Here is a 16,485-nt window from a genome sequence, read left to right on the forward strand (position 1 = left end):
AATATAGCTGCTCAAAAAATTACTGGCAAATTCTGTTGCCACTTCTGCTGTAGGGCTGGTTTGCAATCCTTTCCCCATTGCTGCTACCTTAATGAAGGTGGTCATCTCTTTTTCAACTCTCCAGTACTAACTCTCCCTTCAGCCATTCTCCACTCTCCTAGAGCATTGCTTCAATGACGCAAGTCTGGTCATGCATAGAGCCTCCAGAACTTACATGTATCTCTTCATTGGCTCCCCATTATCCACAGTGGTGATCTTCAAGAGAGGGGTGTGAGTTCTCTAGAGAATGTCCAGGAGAATGTTTTGCCTTCTTTGATTTCTATATCTCAGTATATGGCGTGAGAAGTTATCTAGCTTGGTGGCGCAGCTAGAATGTTTAGCAGTGCAAGAAATTAGTGTGGAAATTCTGTTGCTGCATAGGATTAGTTTCCTATTTTTATGCCCACTGCTGTTACCCTAATGAAGGAGTTTATCTGTTATACTGCTGTCTTTGGTTCTAAATCCCTTTTAAGCTGTTCTCCATCCTTCTAGAGCATTCCTTCTGGAATATAAATACCGTCATATAGAATATTTCCAGAATTTACATGTCTTCTCTTCCTCGACCCACCATTATTTACAGTAGTGATCTTAAAGAAGGGGGTGAACACTCTAGTGAATACTGGAATAATCCATTCAAATGTGGAAAAAGAGTTGTAGGAAGTCTACTTACATTTGATATTTTGTCTTTTAAAAAGTCTGTAATTCATAAATATATATAATGATTTATGATAAGTTTAAAACTTTTTAAAACTAATTTGTAATCCCAAGGTATAACACAAAATTGGCTCTGATATAGACATCCTTTATAGCCATTTATTTTAGAGCTTTAAGGTTAAACATAGTAAGAATTAGATCCCATGTATGTTTTCCATGAGACCTGTTTCTAGACACTTCATGTTGCTCAGAAATGTGATGTTACAAGTGTGAGTGTCATTCAAGGACGTGGCTGTGGAGCTGTCCCAGGAGGAGTGGCAGCACACGGGCCCTGCTCAGAGGGCCCTGTACAGAGACGTGATGCTGGAGAGCTACAGCCACCTTGTCTCAGTGGGTGAGCACATCTCACTGTGTGACTCCCTCGAGAGTGCCTTTCATTTTTTAATTCAATTACATGAACCCTTTCTAGAGGTTCCTGGGTGGTGCAAACAGCACTTGACTACTAACCGAAAGGTTGATGGCTTGAACCTGCCCAGAAGCACTGCAGAAAAAAAGTCTGGCGATCTGTTTCCATAAAGATTATAGTGAAGAAAACCCCATGGAACAGTTTTACTCTTAGCACATGGGGTCGCCATGAGTTGGCATTGATTCAAAGCAACAGGTTTGGTTTTGGTTTGGACTCTTTTTAGAGCATAATGCTGTGTAGGTATTTTGGTGCAGGAGTTTAAGGTGATTGACTTCTTTTGAGCAGCAGAAATAATGTTTGTCTTGTTCCTTTCTCCATGAAAAGTTTAAATGAACGCCTTCACTGTGCTGCTGCTGCTGCTGCTGCTGCTGACGCTGCGTCTTCCTCCACCTTGAAGGCAATGGCCTAAGTCCTCAGCTGTCCCTCGTTTATAGGGTAATGCATCGCCAAACCAAAGGTGGTCTTCAGGCTGGAGTGAGGAGAAGAGCCCTGCTTATTAGAGGAAGAATTTGCAAACCAGAGCCATGCAGGTGAGTTTTTGCCAATGGCAGAAAGAATCCAGGGGAAATTATATTTGGGGCACTTTTGCAATGTTTTTTTAAGATTCTTTGGAACACAGTACCATTGAGTGTTCAGAAAGGATGTATCTAATAAAACTTAAAAAAAAAATGAGGTGCAACCTAGAGGAGGGAATGAAGATATTATTTTTTAGTCAACAAATAATGAAATAATGTTATAAATATACTTACTAAGATAAAAACTAACATTAAAAATCAACTCAAATTGGGGGTAAAATAAGGTGGGGAAGAAAGCAAACATACCAGCTTTAATATTACTCACTATAGGGAATTACAGGAAACCCTGGTGGAGTAGTGGTTAAGTGCTACGGCTGCTAACCAAAGGGTCAGCAGTTCAAGTCCGCCAGGCGCTCCTTGGAAACTCTATGGGGGCAGTTCTACTCTGTCCTATAGGGTCGCTATGAGTTGGAATCGACTCGACGGCACTGGCTTTGGTTTTGGTATAGGGAATTACTAGATATTGCCTAAACAAAAAGGTAAGGGAATTTCATAAATAATAAAGATAATTACTAGAGCAGAAATGCACGCTTCTTAATTAGAAAAGGGAAAATACACTTGATGAAAAAAAAATTTTTTTTAATAAAGCCAATAAATAGGCAATTAAGTATGATAGTTCTAAAAAAAAAAAGTTTTTTTTTAGAACTAAGATAAAATATATCTGTGAATTAGTAACTGTAAAATGTTTGAATTAGACACACTGAATAAAAAAAGATATACCAAATAAATAATGTTGAAAGATTCAAATAAATAAAGTCAATGAAAATGAATATGGTTCAGGATTCATGGCCTAAACATCAACCAGAGTTGGATTTGGGGAATACAATCAGTAAATGAAAAAGAAAGTACTCTAATAAGCTAAATAGCACAATTTTAAATGAAGCTATGGAATTTGAATATCTATACACCTAATAACATATCAGCATTTGTAAAACAAAACTAGAGGGGATAACCACCACACCACCAGAGGGGCTAGAAGAAGTGAAAATACATTGGGAGTAGGAAACCATAATATTCTTTTCTGATTTAATAACAGGTCCAGTGGACATAAAAATAAGTAGGACTATAGATGATATAAATAACATTCACTAAAATCTAACATATAAACACTGCACCTTGAAAACAAAGAAAAATACTCCTTTCAAGTGTCCACTCATTAAAAAAATGTAAGTATATTAGACCAACAAGTAAACTTCAATAAATTCTCCAAATTGGTATTATCACAAATTATATTTTGTAATAAATTAATGATTGATGAAAAAATGAAAAACAAAAAAGCCCTTTTCACATGGAAATTAAAAAAAATTTTTTTTTCTCTTAACTTAGACGAAAAAGGAAATCAGGAAAGGAGAGCCCAAGACGGTGACTTAGACTGATGCACCACAACATCCCCCTGCAACAAAGACTCAAAAACCAAGTGAAACAGACACAGATGACAAACTTGGAACCCTGAACATCAAACAGAAGGCTGAAAAATTAGACTGAGCACTGACTAGAAGGAAAGACAGAAAGAAAACAGCCAATGTGGGGATATATGGATCCTTGGTGCCTTGCCAGCTGGCCCAGCACGGCGTGGCCATCTTGGGACAAAGTGGGCAGCATTCCTAGCTGAGGAATACAAGAAGGCAACTACACGGAATTCACAACAGGAGAAAGAGATGCTATGTAAACAAACCTGGAATGAACCAAGGCGAGCAGAAGGCAAGCCAGGGCTGAAAAGAGAAAGTGCAGGAAGACAGGGCAGGAGGTCCAGTGATCCTGCCGACCATGGAGAAGGGAGGGACCCAGGAACTGGGGAACGGTCTACTTACCAGCGGCCGCACCTGACCATTTAGCCAGGAAACACCCCCTGAATAGTAAAACCACAAAGGAGCAACTAGAAGTCCCCTGCCCACCAGGCTTTGTGCCACCTCCACCCATATTTAAACAAGCCAAGCCCCAATTACCTGGGGTAGTCAGGCAGGAGTGCGCCTCTCACACATGCCCAACAACTGGCAGGAGCAACTGTGCACCTGTTGCCCCCAGACCAGTGGGAATACCCAGGGATGAGCAGAAGTGCCCCCTTGCCTGCTGCCTAGCAACCGCAGAGGCGTTCCCTCACGTGTTCCCTAGCGACTGGTAGGCGTACCCTTTTGACCACTGCTTGGTGACTAGTGGGAGCATGCCTGCAGCCCAGTAACTCATGGGAGCTCCTTTGTAGCCCAGTGACTGGCAGGAGCACACCTGCTGCCTGGTGACTGGCCAAAGCATCCCTTCATCTATTGCCCAGCTACCGGTGAGAGTACCCTCTTGACGGCTGCCTGGTGTCTGGCAGGAGTGTGCCTGCAGTCCAGTGACTGGCGGGAGCTTATCTGCAGTCTGGTGACTGATGGAAGCACACCTGCTGCCTGGCGACTGGCAGGAGTGCCCCTGTGTCCGCTGCACAGCAACTGGCATGATCCGCCCACCCCCACACAGTAACCATAAATGTACCCTGCACCATTGCCCAGCAACCAGCAGGTGTGTCCTATGCCCTAGCCCAGCGACTAGCAGACATGCCCCTGTGCACCCTTCCAATGACCACTCAGCACAACCAGGCAGGCACACCCCATTACCAGTGCCTCCAGGTGCATCCCAACAGGTTCCAACAGTGCCACCATCCAATGACAAGCAGGCACTCCATGTGCCAGCACCCAATGACCGCCCAACTGCAGCAATACCCATCTTACACCTAGTCAGTTCCTGTAAGCTGATCCCACATGCACTGAGACCCCTTGATCTCCCACAACCTACTGTGACACCAATTCATTCCTACAGAAAGGGCATACCCCATCCATTTGGGTAGCATTGCCATGCTGTGGCTAGGAAGATGACCTTTCCTGCTCTCCAGAGGATGCACCAACTGCTACCACCAAGCTGTAAGAGCCCCATGGTCCCACTTGGGCTGTAAAGGGACCATGACCACCCAACACTCATCCCCCAATATCAGGGGAAGAACCTGCTCTCCCACCTACACTCAGTCCTGTAAAGGAAGACATAAAAGCCTAACCACAGAGGACTCACATGTGGGTGTGACCACCATATCAACTAAAAAAAAAACCAACCACTGCCATTGAATCGATTCTGACTCATAGCGACCCTACAGGACAGAGTAGAACTGCCCAATAGAGTTTCCAAGGAGTGCCTGGTGGATTCAAACTGCCGACCTCTTGGTTAGCAGCCGTAGCACTTAACCACTATGCCACCAGGGTTTCCCTATATCAACTAGTGAGAGGAAATTATGCACAGCCAACAGACACCACCAAGGAAACATAGAGACCAGAACTACAAAACAACAATTAAAATAATAAAAAGGAAGAAAGAATCTAAAGGGAAAAAGAAGAAACAAAGCTCGGGATACATCAAAATGAAACAAACAAACAAAAAAAACGGCACAAAACAAATATATACACAATAAAGAAATATGTTAATAAATAAATTAACACTTTAATGCCTTGGACACTGCAGACAATAACAAATTATATGAAGAAACAGAATAAGATTGTTCAAACAAGTGAGGAAATCATAGGAACAGAAAACCTTCCTGAGGAAGAAATGGTAATGGATCTACCTGATAAGGAATTCAAAAAACTAATATATAAGATCCTCAAAGAGATCAAGGAAAACACAGACAAAATCCTAGAAGAGTTCAGGAAAACAGTACAAGAACAAAAATGACAAAATAGACAATTAGAAACCATAAAAAACTAGAAATCCAGAAGATTAAAATATCATAGGGGACTTCCGGACAATGTCGCACCATAGACAGAAGCACCATGCCGTCCCTCTACGGCAAAGATCCCAAAAAACTATGTAAAACAGAGACAAAAATCATTCCTGGAACCTGCAGTGTCAAACGAAGAGAGAAAGAACTCAGCCAAGCACCGAATGAAGTGAGAAACTGACAGAGGACAGGGAGCGAGAAGAGATACTTGCTGAAGGCCCCATCAGCCAGCACAGCACAGATGTGCCATCTTGGACTCCTGTCTGGGATCGGCAGATTGGGAGCAGGATGAAGCAGCTTCTCCGAACTCCCAGCAGGAAACAAAGCACCCGGTAACCAGCAACCAGCGATACAGGCTTTCCCATCTCCCATTCTCTCTCCGCTGCTCCACCTCCAAGCTTCCTGGCTGGCTGAGGTGGCTCTGCCAGCTGGGAAGTGCAGCGTCGGTGCCACTGGATTCGCCCCGCCCACATCACTGATCAGCAGACAGGGAGTGTAGGAAAGCAGCTTCACCAAGTTCCCAGCAGGAGACAGAGCACCCGGTAACGAGCAATATACACGTTCCTAACTTCCTCTTCTTCTCCCACCCCCTCCTCTGCTTCCCACTAGCTGCAGTCTCTTGTCCAGGAGGCAACTGTTTCGGCCTCAGGCTGCTTGGATTCTCCCTACCCATACTGGCCGGGCTTCTGAACTGGTGTAGGTTCTTTCTGACTCTTTTGGTTTCTTCTGTGCCTCGTACCACTTCCCACTCCTTTCTCTGGAACACCTGCCTCTGTGTGCCATCTTTGCTTCTTCCCGAAAGCCTGGGAAGCCACACTCGACTGGGGAACCACTTTTCTCCAGCCAATGACACCACACTGGTGGAATCCCTGGGGCTTTTTTTTTGCCTTGTTTTGCTTCGTTCTGTTTTGTTTGCTTGTTTTCTTTTTCTTTTCACAGCTTGGGAGCCCCTTCTAGCTGGGCTTAGGAGCCACTCCCCCAATCTGTGCAGCCATGTAGGTGGAATCCCTGGGGGCATTTTTTTTTTTTCCTTTTCTCTCTCTTTTTCCCTTTCTGTCTTTCCTCGTTTGTTTCTTGCCTCTCTACACTTACCTTCTTTTCCTGTCTCCTGAATATCTGGTGCTGTGTGGCATCTATACCCTTTCTAGCTAGTCTATACTGTGCAGACGGGGAGCCACTTCTCTCCTCTTAGCAGCCCCACCAGTGGGACTCCAGGACTCCTGGGGGTGCTCTTTTCTTTTTTCTTTTCCAAATTTTTATCTAGTCATTTTTTTTCCTTTCTTTTCTGCTATTTCTTTCTTTTTTTCTTCTTTTTGCTTTTCTCCATTTCTTGGTTTCTTTCTCTCCACTCCAATGGCAAGCTCCCTTAGCACTCTTTTTTTTCTTTCTTTCTTTGCTTGTTTGTTTTTAGCTCCTATTGCTCTCTCCTCTCCCTCCTCTTTCCCATACCCCTCTTAGCTCCACACATCACAACCCCCCCCCTTTCCTGCGTGCCTGCACTGTGCACTGAACATCATACCCCTGAGCAGCACAGGCACAGCCTATTGGAACCTGCCCAGCACTGATTCCTGGCCCACCCTATCAGCTCTAGTATGTGCCACAAACGACCCATCCCAGCCCCTCCCCTTCAGCTGGACCTGCCTTGCTGCACCATAGCTGATTGACTGGCCTTGCCCTTTGGACAAGGAGGTGAAAAGTATTGTGACTACAGACAAGTAAACAACAACACACAGCCTGCCTGCTCAGCTATAACCAAATAAAACAAAAAAAGCAGGATGAAACAAATCTACAATCATGAAATAAAGAAAATAACTACTGGGTGTCCCGAGACAGCAGACAATATCAAAACATATTTAAAAAAAGAAAGGACAGGATGGTTCCAGTAGTTGTCCAAAATAAAACACCAGGTGACTTTCCAGTAGAAGAAAGGGCACTAGAACTACCTGACTGGAATTAGAATATCTAATATTCAGAGCATTCCAAGGGTTGAAGCAAAAAGGAGACAAAAATGAGGGAAAAATAGATAAACTTATGAGAAAGACAGAGAAATTCATGGAAAATACAGACCAAAAAAATGATGATTATGAGGGAGGGGAGGGGTGGGGATGGAAAAACACTAAATGGACAATAGATAAGTGGTAACTTTGGTGAAGGGTGAGACAGGACACAATACTGGGAAGCCAGCACAACCTGTACAAGGTAAGGCCATGGTAGCTATATAGACAGATCCAGACTCCCTGAGGGACCAAATTGCTGGGCTGAGGCTGTGAGGACCATGGTCTCGGGGAATATCTAGCTCAACTGGCGTAACGTAGTTTATAAAGACTATGTTATACATTCTACTTTGGTGAGTATGACATTGGTTAATAACCCCAAGATGGGTCAACACTCTCCCTTCTCAATCCTGGGTTCCCTATTACTATCTTTCCTGTTCCCTCTTACTTTCCAATCCCTGCCTCAGGGCTGCTGCACCCTTTCAGACTTGTTTTGTTCCATGGGCCTGTTCAATCTTTGGCTGAAGGGTGAACCTCAGGAGTGGCCTCATTACGGAGCTGAAAGGGTGCCTGGGGTCCATACTTTCAGGGTTTCTTCAGTCTCTGTCAGGCCAGCAAGTCTGGTCTTTCTTTTTGGGTTAGAATTTTGTTCTACATTCTTCTCCAGCTCTGTCCAGGACCCTCTATTGTGATCCTTGTCAGAGCAGTCAGTGATGGTAGCTGGGCACCATCTCGTGGTACTGGAGCAAGGGAGAATGAAGAAAACTAATGATACAAGGGAAATATTAGTCCAAAGGACTAATGGATAACATCTACCATGGCCTCCACCAGACTGAGTCCTGATTAAAAAGGTGCAGCAGTCCTGGAGCAGGGACTGGAAAGTAGGAGGGATCAGGAAAGCTGGTAATAGGGAGCCCAGGATTGAGAAGGGAGAATGTTGACATGTCGTAGGGTTGTTCACCAATGTCATACAACAATGTGTGTACTAACTGTTTGATGAGAAACTAGTTTGTTCTGTAAACCTTCATCTAAAGATCAATTTAAAAAGAAAAAAAAATAGCAGAAATAGATAACTCAATGGAAGGACACTGAATCAATGGAATATAGAATCAGTGAAATAGAGGACAAATCCCTTGATACCAATTTATTTGAAGAACAATCAGGAAAAAAAGAATGAGAAAAATGAAGAAAGCTTAAGATTTATGGGACAATATCAAGAGGAACAATCTATGCATAATAGAAATTCCAGAACAGGAGGAGAAAAAAAAAAAAAAGCACTGAAAGAATTTTCGAAGATTTATTGACAAAAAACTTCTCTAATATGAAAGACAAGAAGGTTTCCATCCAAGAAGCTCAACAAACCTCATACAAGACAGAACCAAAAGAAACTCACCAAAACATATCATAATCAAACTTTCCAAAACCAAAGAATTCTGAGAGCAACTCATGAAAAACAAAATATCACCTACAAAGAGGCACCAACAAGACTAAGATCTGATTTCTTGGCAGAAACCATGCAGGCAAGAAGGCAATCAGATGACATGCATAAAACCCTGAAAGAAAAGAATTGCCAGCTAAGAATCATATATCCAGCAAAATTGTCTTTCAAATATGATGGCAAAACTAGGACATTACCAGAAACAGAAATTAAGGAACTTTGTAAAAACCAGACCAACCTTACAAGAAATATTAAAGGAAATCTTTTAGACATAGAACCAACATCAGACAATAAACTGAGATGAAGACACACATCATCACCCAAATACCAACCCAGGTAAGGAATTCTCGAAAGTAAAATAAAGCTGTAAAACTGAAAAGAGGGAACCAGAGATGGCAATGTATAAATGATGACAACTTCAGAAATAAAAGGGGGAATGAATGGTGTAGTTATAGAGCTTCCATATGGAGGGGAAATAAAGGCGATATCAAGATATAACAGACTGCTTTAAACTTAGGAAGATAAAGGTAAATTTCAGAGTAACCACAAAGAAAATTAAGAAATCTACTCACCAAAATATGAAGAAACTCAAAAAGACTTAGTAAACACAAAACCAACAAGAATGAAGTATACAAAAAGAAAATTCATAAACAAAAAGAGCTCAGCACAGAATATTAAGTGGAACAAAGAAATCATTCACACCACACACACACACACAAAAAGCATAACAAAATAACAGCCATAAATTCATACCTATTGATAATCACACTGAATGTAAATAGTTTAAACACAGCAGTCAAGAGAGAGTGGCAGAATGGACAAGAAAAACCACGACTCATCAATATGTTGCCTATGAAAGACACACCTTAGACACAAAGACATACATAGGTTAAAAATCAAAGGATAGAAAAAATATATTAAGCAGACAATAACCAAAAGAGAGCAGGAGTGGCAATAATAACCTAAGATAAAATAGACTTTAAATCAAAATCCATTATAAGAGACAAAAAGGCATTACATAATGGTCAAAGTGTGAACCCACCAAGAGGACAAAAACACAAAAAATGTTCATGCAGCTAATGACCAGTAAAAACCAAATCCATTGCCACCAAGTCAATTCTGACTCATAGAGAACCTATAGGACAGAGTAGAATGCCCCATAGGGTTTCCAAGGAGTGGCTGGTGGATTTGAAATGCTGACCTTTTGGTTAGCAGCCAAGCTCTTAACCACTGTGCCACCAGGGCTGCACTGTGCTCCTAGGGTTCCTAAATCAATAAAATTGACCGACTACTGGCCAAATTTACAAAGGAAAAAAATGAGAAGATGCAAATAACTAAAATAAGAAATGAGATGGGGGACATTACAACAGGACCAATTTAGATAAAAAGAAACATAACAGAATATTATGCAAAACTGTACTCCAACAAATTTGAAAACCTAGAAGAAATGGACAAATTTCTAGAAACACACCACCTGTCTGAACTAACTCAAACAGAGGTAGAAAATTTGAACAGATCCACTACAAAAGAAGTAATTGAAAGTGTCATTAAAAGACAAAACTCCACCCTGCCCCCCACAAAAGCCCAGCACAGGCGGCTTCACTGGAGAATCCTACCAAACATTCAGAGAATTGACACCAATTCCACCCAAATTATTCCAGAACATTCAAAAGGTAGGAATACTCGCTAATTCATTCTATGAAGCCAGTATAACCAAAGCCAGGCAAAGTCACCACAAAAAAATTACACACCACTGTCCCTCATGAATATAGACACAAAAATTCTCAACAAAATTCTGGCCGACAGAATTCGGCAGCATATCAAAAAAATAATACATCATGATCAAGTGGGGTTCATACCAGGTATGCAAGGATGGTTCAACATTAGAAAATCAACATAATTCCTCTCATAAATAAAGCCAAAGAATCAAATGATCATCTCAATCAACGCAGAAAAAGCATTTGATAAAATCCAACACCATTTCCCGATAAAGACTATCAGAAAAAAAATAGGAATAGAAGGCAAATTCCTCAACATAATTCAGGTCATATATGCAAAACCAACAGCCAACATTATTCTCAACAGAGAAAGATTGAGAGCATTCCCCTTGACAATGGGAACGAGACAAGGATGCCCTTTATCACAACTCTTATCCAATATTGTACTGAAAGTCCTAGCCAGAGCAATAAGGCAAGAATGGGAAATAAAGGGAATCTAAATTGTAAAGGAAGAAGTAAAACTATCCTTATTTGCAGATGACTTGATCCTATACATAGAAAATTCCAGAGACACCACAAGAAAGGTACTAGAACTAATAGAAGGACTAAGCAAAGTGCCAGGATACAAGATCAACACACAAAAATCAGTTGGGTCCCTCTACACTAACAAGGAGGATTCTGAAAAGGAAATCAAGAAGACAATACCATTTACAACAGCCACTAAAAGGATAAAATACCTAGGAATAAACCTAACCAGAAATATAAGAGACTTATACAAGGAAAACTATAAAACGCTATTGCAAGAAACTAAGAGATCAACATGAATGGGAAAAATGTTCCATGCTCATGGATTAGAATACTTAATGTTGTGAAAATGTCAATACTACCAAAAGCCATCTGTAAATACAATGCAATCCCAAACCAAATCCCAACAACATTCTTCAATGAAATGAAAAAACTAATATCTAAATTTATGTGGAAAGGAAGGAAGCCCTGAAAGCTTAAGCAATATTGAAGAAGAACAAAGTAGGAGGGCACACACTTCCTGATCTCAAAACTTACTATATAGCCACAGTAATAAAAACAGCTTGGTGCTGGTTCAATGATAGTCACATAGATCAATGGAACAGAATTGAGAACCCAGAGGTAATCGGAATTGACTCAATGGCAACAGGTTTTTTTGTTTGTTTTTTAACGGGCAGCTGATCTTCGACAAAGGGTCAAAATTCATTCAATGAGGGAAGAGAACAGTCTCTTTAACAAATGCTGCTGGCAAAGTTGGATATCCATGTGCAGAAAAATTAAACAGGATCCATACCTCACACCATGCACAAAAACTAACTCAAATGGATCAAAGATCTAAATGTTAAAGCTAAAATTATAAAGTTCCTGGAAGACAAAATAGGGTCAGAACTAGGAGACCTATTATTCAGCATAAATAGCCTAACAAACAAAACTAAAAATGTAGGAATGACTGAAGGTAAATTAGGTAACTGGGACCTCCTAAAAATTAAATACTTATGTTCATCAAAAGACTTTACCAAGAGAGTAAAAAGAGAATCAGAGACTGGGAAAAAATATTAGGCAATGACATATCTGATAAGGATCTAATTTCTAAAATATATAGAAAACTTCAACAACTCAACAACAAAAAGACAATCCAATAAAGAAATGAGCAAAGGACATTAAAGGACACTTCACCAGAGAGGACATTCAGGAGGCCAACAAATACACAGATGCTCTTGATCATTAGCCATTAAAACCAAAAACCAAAACCCATTGCCGTCCAGTTGATTCTGACTCACAGCGATCCTATAGGACAGAGTAGACCTGCCCCATAGGGTTTCCAAGGAGTGCTTGGTGGATTGGAACCGGCAACCTTTTTGTTAGCAGTGGAACTCTTAACCACTACGCCACCAGGGTTCCCATTAGCCATTGTTGTTGTTGTTAGGTGCCGTCAAGCCGGTTCTGACTAATAGCAACCCTATGTACCACAAAATGAAACATTGATCCTGTGCCATGCTCACAATCCATCTCACTGAGGGTCTTCCTCTTTTCTGCTGACCCTGTACTTTACCAAGCATAATGTCCTTCTCCAGGGACTGATCCCTCCTGACATGTCCAAAATATTTAAGGCACAGTCTCGCCATCCTTGCTTCAAAGCAGCACGCTGGTTGTACTTCTTCCAAGACAGATTTGTTCGTTCTTTTGGCAGTCCATGGTATATCCAATATTCTTCCCCAACACTACAATTCAAAGGCATCAATTCTTTTTTGATCTTCCTTGTTCATCGTACAGCTTTTGCATACATATGATGTGAATGAATATACCATGGCTTGGATCAGGCGCACCTTAGTCTTCAAGGTGACACCTTTGGTTTTCGACACTTTAAAGAGGTCTTTTGCAGCAGATTTGCCCAATGCGATGCGTTGTCTGTTTTCTTGACTGCTGCTTTCACAGGTGTTGATTGTGGATTCAAATAAAATGAAATCCTTGACAACTTCAATCTTTTCTCCATTTATCATAATGTTGTTCATTGGTCCAGTTGTGAGGATTTTTGCTTTCTTTATGTTGAGGTGTAATCCATACTGAAGGCTGTGGTCTTTGATCTTCATCAATAAGTGCTTCAAGTCCTCTTCACTTTCAGCAAGCAAAGTTGTGTCATCTGCATAACGCAGGTTGTTAATGAGTCTTCCTCCAATCCTGATGCCCCGTTCTTCTTCATAAAGTCCAGCTTCTTGTATTATTTGCTCAGCATAGAGATTGAATAGGTATGGTGAAAGGGTACAACCCTGGCACACACCTTTCCTGACTTTAAACCACGCAGAATCCCGTTGTTCTGTCCGAACAACTGCCTCTTCATATATGTACAGGTTCCTCATGAGCACAATTAAGTGTTCTGGAATTCCCGTTTTTCACAATGTTATCCATAATTTTTATGATCCACACAGTCAGATGCCTTTGCATAGTCAATAAAACACAGGTAAATATCCTTCCGGTATCCTCTGCTTTCAGCCAGGATCCATCTGACATCAGCAATGATATCCCTGCTTCCATGTCCCCTTCTGAATCCAGCCTGAATTTCTGACAGTTCCCTGTGGATACACTGCAGCAGCCGTTTTTGAATGATCTTCTGCAAAATTTTGCCTGTGTATGTATGATATTAAGGATATTGTTAGATAATTTCCACTTTTGCTTGGATCACCTTTCTTGGGAATAGGCATAACTATTTTTTTTTTTTTTTTATGGATGTCTTCCAGTCGGTTGGCCAGGCAGCTGTCTTCCAAACTTTTTGGCATAGATGAGTGAACGCTTCCAGTGCTGCATCCATTTGTTGAAACATCTCAATTGATATTCCATCAATTCCTGGAGCCTTGTTTTTCATTAATGCCTTCAGTGCAGCTCGGACAATTGGCCCTGTCTATGCATTTTTTGCAGAGATTTTTTCCTGAAAGTGATCAAAGACTACAGCCTTCAGTATCGATTACACCTCAACATAAAGAAAACAAAAATCCTCACAACTGGACCAGTAAGCAACATCATGATAAATGGAGAAAAGATTGAAGTTGTCAAGGATCTTGTCTTACATGTATCCATAGTCAACAGCCATGGAAGCAGCAGTCAAGAAATCAAACAACACATTGCACTGGGCAAATCTGCTACAAAAGTAAAAATGTCACTTTGAGAACTACGGTGCACCTGACCTTTCAAGTGTCCAAAAGCAAACATGTCACTTTGAGGACTAAGGTGCACCTGGCCCACGCCATGGCCTTTCAGTCACCTCATATGTTTGTGAAAGCTGGACAATGCATAAGGAAGACTGAAGAAGAATTGATGTCTTTGAATGTTGGTGTTGGCAAAGAATATTGAATGTACCATGGGCTGCCAGAAGAATGAACAAATCTGTCGTGGAAGAAGTGCAACCAGAATGCTTCTTAGAAGCAAGAATGACAAGACTTTGTCTCATGTACTTTGTACATGTTATTAGGAGGGACTAGTCCCTGGAGAAGGACATTATGCTTGGTAGAGTGTCAGTAAAAAAGAGGAAGACCCTCAATGAGATAGACTGACACATTTACTGCAACAACAGGCTCAAACATAGCAACAACTGTGAGGATGGTGCAGGACCAGGCAGTGTTCTATTGTACATAGGATTGCTGTGTGTCAGAACCAACTCGATGGCACATAACAACAACCTCTGCCTGGCACATCCTTCCCACAGGCAACTCTTCTCCTCATTTACTTATACCCTTTGGATTTTTGCTCAAATGTCAGCTTTTCAGCAACCATTGCTGACACTGCTATTTAATCCTACACCTCACTCCATACGCTCCTGCACTGCCCCACCCTGGCTTTGTTTTTCTTTATAGAACTTACCACCATCTAACACCATATGTACTTTACTTGTTTGTATTGCTTTTCATCTGTCTCCCCTGCTGGATTATAAGCTCAGTGGGACAGGGATTTTTGTCATCAGCAAAGAGAGCGTGTGGCCATGCTCTGATTTCCCTGTACCATCTTTACTGGATGTCCCCCCTTACTGTCATCCCAGCTCAGTTGTGTGTTCGTTGTTGTTTTTACTTGTCTTTGAGTTGTCTTCGACCCGTGTTGCCTGGTCCTTGTCATCTTCACGATGGTTGGAGTGTTTGAGTCCATTGTTGTGACTGCTGTGTCAATGTATCTCATCAAGGGCTTCCCTCGTTCTCCCTGGCCCTCTACCAAATACTATGTACTTTTCTAGTAATCGGTCTTTCCTGATGAAAAGGCCAAGGTAGGCAAGTCTAAGTCTGACCATCCTCGCTCCTAATGAACATTCTGGTTGTATTTCTTCTAAGACTGATTTATTTGTTCTTCTGACAGCCCACAGTATATTCAATATTCTTCACCAACAACACAGTTCAAATGCCTCAATTTCTTCCGTCTTCCTTTTTCATGGTCTGGCTTTCACATGTATATGAGGTGTTTGAAAAGATCATGGTAGGGGTCAGACACACCTTACTCACCAAAGTGACACCTTTACTTTTTAAAACCTTAAAAGAGGTCTTTTGCAGCAGATTTGCTCAGTGCAATACATTGTTTTCTTGCCTGCTGCTTCCATGAATGTTGACTGTTGATCCAAGTAGAGCGAAAGGCCTGGTTATCTACTTCTGATAATTAGTCAATTTATGTGTTATTTAGCATGTGAATGTGTTTGCTTAGTTTGCCTTGTGACTGGACCTAGAAATCCCCAAGCCAGGAAACCACTTCCACTGCCAGAGCAGACTTGCTGGATGTCCTGGGCCACCAGGGCCTCTCTGAATCATCTCCTAGAGATGGTCTCAGGGGAACCTCTGTTGATTGGGTAGTAATTCCAAACATGGCTTTGTGAAATGCTGAGCTATATAAGCAACGTGTGCCACTGGAGTCCCAGTAGCATGACTTGGACTCAGGGTAGAACTAAAGAATAAAAATTAACTCATCGTCTTGGACATAAACAATATTTGCACTCCTAAGATCTCTTATTAAATATCACTTTCTTGAATGTTGCTCAGATGTGTTTTTACTTCCTGCACCCCCAGGAACAGCCCAGGCAGCAGCTCTTTCCCTCTGTCAACCAGTCCTCTTTTAATTTGGAGTAAACAGCTACGCCCATGAGCAGGGAATAGCAAAGCCTGCGCAGGCTTAAATGAAATGTTCCTTGAGCATTATTTTCAGCACCATTAATCTGCAATGGGTAAAGGTGTGCCTAGGATTGAGCATGTTTCATGATAACTGGGCACAAGTGTAAGAGGTTCACAACTCACTAAGTAACAGCATTTGCACAGCTAAACCAGGAGTTTACATTTTTTTCGGTTTCGCTTTGTTATATGATCGTTAATG

Source organism: Loxodonta africana, chromosome 9 (genome assembly GCF_030014295.1).
Source record: "Loxodonta africana isolate mLoxAfr1 chromosome 9, mLoxAfr1.hap2, whole genome shotgun sequence".
Taxonomy (NCBI): Eukaryota; Metazoa; Chordata; class Mammalia; order Proboscidea; family Elephantidae; genus Loxodonta; species Loxodonta africana.